Source organism: Castanea sativa, chromosome 4 (genome assembly GCF_040712315.1).
Source record: "Castanea sativa cultivar Marrone di Chiusa Pesio chromosome 4, ASM4071231v1".
Lineage (NCBI taxonomy): Eukaryota > Viridiplantae > Streptophyta > Magnoliopsida > Fagales > Fagaceae > Castanea > Castanea sativa.
This window is the reverse complement of record NC_134016.1, coordinates 26,988,174-26,993,690: the sequence shown is the minus strand read 5'-3', so window position 1 is coordinate 26,993,690 and position 5,517 is coordinate 26,988,174. Positions and strand designations below refer to the sequence as shown.

General features: G+C 32.3%; 1 pseudogene; it reads left to right on the top strand.

Annotated features, from left to right (window-relative positions):
* Window positions 1–2,667: 2,667 nt before the first annotated feature.
* On the top strand, window positions 2,668–5,517 carry LOC142632645 (ferritin-like catalase Nec2; annotated as a pseudogene).

Genomic DNA, 5,517 nt, shown 5'->3' with positions numbered 1-5,517 from the left:
TTTTAAGAAAATCCGGGCACATATAGCGATGAAAATTTTCGTCACTAAAACCATTTCTTACAAAATTTTGCTACATTTAGCGACAAAATATTTCGTCACTAAAACAATTTTTTGTTGCTATATTTGTGACGAACAAATTCGTCGCTAAAACTTATTTTCTGTTTTTATTTTTTTCATAGCTTTGATATTAACCTGTAACCTATCATTACATTATTAAAACCTCAAATTTGAATAACACATTATTTCAACAACACATTTATGAAAAAAGATCTATACATTCCACAAGTAAAAAATAAAAGAAATATCAAATTCAAACTCTTTCCATACAATAATTGTTTGCAACACATACAATAACTCAAGATGTTTTATAACAATACATAATATAATTAGAACTAACGACAGATGTCCTCATATGTCTTCAAGTAATGCCAAAAGTAAATCCCCTAAAAGCTACCAATAAGAGATCTGCACAAATGTAAAAACAATACTACATTAAAATATTAAAGTAAAGACATTAACTATGTTATAAAAAATATTTCTAACAATGCATTAAGAGTAGCCACACCAATGGATTAAAATCACAACTCCTAATGTATAAGTTGTAGAAAGCAAATATAGATTTTCAAGTGTAATATAATACAATTAGTTTCAAATAATGCATCAAAAAAAGTAGTCACATCATGTGGTGCGGGTCAATTGCTAAAATAAAGTATTAACCAATAAGTAGCGACACCCATTGGCATTCAACTTTTATCCATGTTTGACTGCAATAAGGTAAACGCTACTTTAGTAAAATAAGGACAACTCATGCATAATGTATTCCAATATAACAATCCACCACAAAACCAATCACAAACATCACAAGTATAGAGTGCTTATAAGTATTAAAATCAATTAAAGTACTATTCATCACATCTAATCAACAAGGTCCATTCACATTTGCAAGAAACTAAAAACACTTCCAATATAAATTTAAACCAACTTATAACACCATACAAACCACCCGCTTGCTCCAACATAACAACTCACCACAAAACCAATCACAAACATCACAAGTACAATGTTTACAAGTATTGAAATCGAATAAAGGAACACAATTGCTACTAATTAATAAGTTTCATTCACATTTGCAAGAAATTAAAAACACTCCCAATATGAATTTAAACCACTTTATAAAACCATGCAAGACACCTGCTTGCTCCAACACAAAAATCCACCACAAAACCAATCACAAACATCACAAATACAATGCTTATAAGTATTGAAATCGAATAAAGTAACACAATTGCTACTAATTAAACAAGTTTCATTCACATTTGCAAGAAATTAAAAATACTCCCAATATGAATTTAAACCACCTTATAACACCATTTAAGCCACTCGCTTGCTCCAACACAACAACCCACCACAAAACCAATCACAAACATCACAGTACGATGCTTACAAGTATTGAAATCGAATAAAGGAACACAATTGCTACTAATTAACAAGTTTCATTCACATTTGCAAGAAATTAAAAACACCCCCAATATGAATTTAAACCACCTTATAACACTATGCAAGACACCCACTTGCTCCAACACAACAGCCCACCACAACCAATCACATACATCACAAGTATAGAGTTTTATAGGTATTTGAACAGATTTTACTTACTATGATCAAGCTAAGAGTATAAGTTTGATTTGTTGGCTAAGCTTTGGTCTTTGACTTTCACAAGTCTAAGCCTCTTTCTATTCCCCCACAGCAACTCAAACAATCACTAACCTTGTCATCACATTCAACCAAAAACCATTAAATTTCTAATAATACTCAAACTAATAAATAAAAAAACATAATTTTGTATCTATTAAATGATGCATTAATCTTAAATTATAAATATATGGGATTGGGTCAACCACACAATTGTGTAGAGAAGTGCTTCTATGAAGTAAACCAACAAGACCACATTGCCTCTTCGGGACTGAAATGACCCGAACCCATGAATAAGACTTACCCAAATGTTTTGGTTATTCTAATAACCACCCACTATTCATAGAAACACACACATATACAGTTCCCACTCCTTGCTACCAAAGCCACCAAATGTTCCAACTACAACGTACAAAATGAATATCAATATGAGTATAGCATAAAAAGCACGGACACAACAATGTAATGAATCAAAATTATAAATATATTACACAAATTTTATTAAAAACATCTGCCATATTTAATACATTTTTTTATAAATATTAAATCTATATAAAAAAATTTCATGATTTTTATGTAGTAAAGAAATTTTTTTAATGGAATCTTAAACAATGACAAAGCCAGCAACTTGTTTATTTTTCATAGTTCCCAGAATTTTTTTTTTGAAAACTAAAATAAATAAAATAAAAAGAAACAGAGAAGTCAGGGGGCTTACATGCAAGAGTTTGAATGGGTGCTGGAGCTTGGATCGTCACGCCGTACCCGGAACTGTCGCGAATCTTGGATTTCACTATAAAGCATTCAAAATTTTTTTTTTTTTTGAATAAGCTAATGCACAAGATAATAGGAGCATAAAGATTAGATTTTTATAAATTTAACATTTAATGGGTATTAATTAAAAACTGGGAATGTAACAAATCATGAATAATTAAGATGAATATAGAAATATAGAGACCTGAATAGTATGTATCGGCGATGGTGTCCAGAACGGCGACGGTTTGCTTCCTTCAAACAGCAACAGTTCACTTGCTTCAAACGGCGACGGTTCGCTTGTTCATCGGTGACGGTTTGCTTCAAACGGCGACAGTTTGCTTCAAATCAGCGATGGATCGCTTCCTTCAAATAGCAACGGTTCGCTTCCTTCAAATCGGCAACGGTGAGCTTCCTTCAAACGGCGACGGTTCGCTTCCTTCAAATCGACGACGGTGGGCTTCCTTCAAACAGCGACGGCTAGAGCTTATCAGCGACGGTTGGAGCTTTCTTCAAATGGCAACGGTTGGAGCTTTCTTCAAATGGCGACGGTTGGAGCTTTCTTCAAACGGTGATGGTGAGCTTTCTTTACTGGCGATGGGTGAGCTTGGTATTTTTTTTTTTTTTGACCAAAATGAGCTTGGGTGCTGAAGTATTGAAATGGGGCTACTATTTGGGAGTATTTATAGTGAACTCTTTAGCGACAGATTATTTCGTCACTATTGCTTGGCTTTTCAGTTTTTAGCGACGAAAACCAATTTCGTCACCAAAGAGCTTAGACTTTGTAAATACTTTTAGTGACGAATTCTAATTTCATCGCTAAAACAATGACTGCAAAACGATTATTATTTTTACTGACGATTATTTTCCGTCGCTAATTCTTCCTTATAGCGACGAAAATATTTTCGTCACTAATACTATCCACAGCAATACCTATAGTGACGAAATATTTCGTCACTAAAAATTTCAACATTTAGCGACAAAATATTTCATCACTATAGATTAATTAAGCTCACGCCAGAGTTTCCCTCCCATTTTTCAGATCACAATAGCGACGAAAAATATTTCCTCACTAATTTTCGTCGCTAAAAATACATTTTTGTTGTAGTTTCTTTAGTGACGACTTGGTTTTCTTTGCTATTTCTTGCCTTTAGTAACGAATTATATTTTCGTCGCTAAAACGTCTGAAGATAATAGGACTGATTTTTTAGTGACAAAATAGTTTCGTCAATGTTGGATTCTTTTAGCGACGAAATTTATTTCGTCGCTGATAATCTTCTTGCAAAATCTACAGCGACGAAATTATTTCGTCGATAAAAACTTAGAGTTTCAACGACGAAAAATTCGTCGCTGTAGACTTATTAAATTAGCGCCAAACTTTTTCCTTTTGGCGCCCTTGTTCCAAATCAACAAATAGCGACGAAATTTGAATTTCGTCACAAAAGGTCATTAGTTTTTCATTTTTAGCGACGAAATTCAAATGTCGTCGCTAAAGGTTATTATTTTTTGTGACGAAATTCAAATTTCGTCGCTAAATGTAAGTTTTCAGTGACGAAAAATTTTTCCTCACTAAAATTCGTCACTAAAAATACATTTTGTTGTAGTGGAAGACCATTCTTCCCTTTAGATTTTAATATTCGTACATTTTATGGTTTTGAATTTGACTTACGTGATTTAATCACCACCCTGACTACTCGTCTTAAACCTATTTCATTTCCTGTATTACATGAATTTCCGAGACCATTATTGGATTTAAGTAAAGCGTTATTTGCAAAAGTAGTTTACAGTACATTTGGGAAACCATTGTCCCCACTTCACCTTTTAATCCTTATGCCGGCAAATTTAATTTCCTCCTTGCATCTTTCCTTATTCTTTATGTTGGACTCACTGGCTACGCGGAAACAATTCTAGAACTCCAAAACCCTACTTTCAGAAGGGTAACCAAGATTTAAACTTGATTATCGATCCCTAGTAATGTTCTACAATACCGTCAATAATAGCAATTTGTTACTTCTATGCTCATGTGTGTGTGTATTTACATAGTTATATACTACCATTGTTTTTATAGAATAAACTATCATTTTTTTGCTAAGAAATGATAAAACTTGACAAATGAAATTTGTAATTTTATATTTGGTATAAGTCACCAAATAAAATTTTATTGGATTAATATTTTAAAAATCCTATTGGTGGATTTTATATATTCAATATATTTTTAATGTACATGCCAAATTTGGTATCAATAATGTAATTTACCTTAAAATCCATAATTTTTTTTTGCCTACTTTTAAATTAAAAAATTGAAGTTTAAATATTTGATTATATGAGATAATAATTAATCACTGGTTATTTCTATATTTTGTATGCATATAAGGTATAAGGTAATGCAATTCAAAATGTTTAATGGTGGAATTGTCAAAATCTACATATGATACATAGTTATTGAGTAATGTAACATTAATAAAAGTTATACAAAGTGTAATACAATTATAAACCCAATCCTTTTTTGATTTGAGAGATAATTTGGTAGAGGGGAGAGATAGAAGTTGAGTTCACAACACTTACTTTGATATCATAATAAAATACTCCTTGTCCAAAAATCATTATAATTATGTTATTATCCTAACAATGGATGTGTATATTTTCAGCTTGTTGCAGGCCTTTCAGGCTTGGAATCCAGCCAAGGTGCAATTATTCGAGCATACCTATACGAGCATGCAGAGGAGATATGGACTATGGACTAAATGTGACAAAGTTTACAAATTGCTTTTCAGAACTAAGGAATAAGCTTGAACATATGCAGGTTACAAAGATGAAGGTCATGTGATTCCCCAGTTAAAGGTGTTGAGGGAAAGATCAAAGGGAACATACTTTCTAGAGATGAAAACTCAGTTGCATTTGATCGATAGGACTGCAAAAAAGATACTGAGGATTGTGTATGGCTCCAATCATGAGCATAAACCTAGTGGGTTTTATTCAAAAGGAGCTAATGATCGCGTTGCTAGATCTCATCTACATTATTTAATTCTATGCCTAGAACTTGATTGCAAGAAAACTAACTCTGGTGTTTGTTGA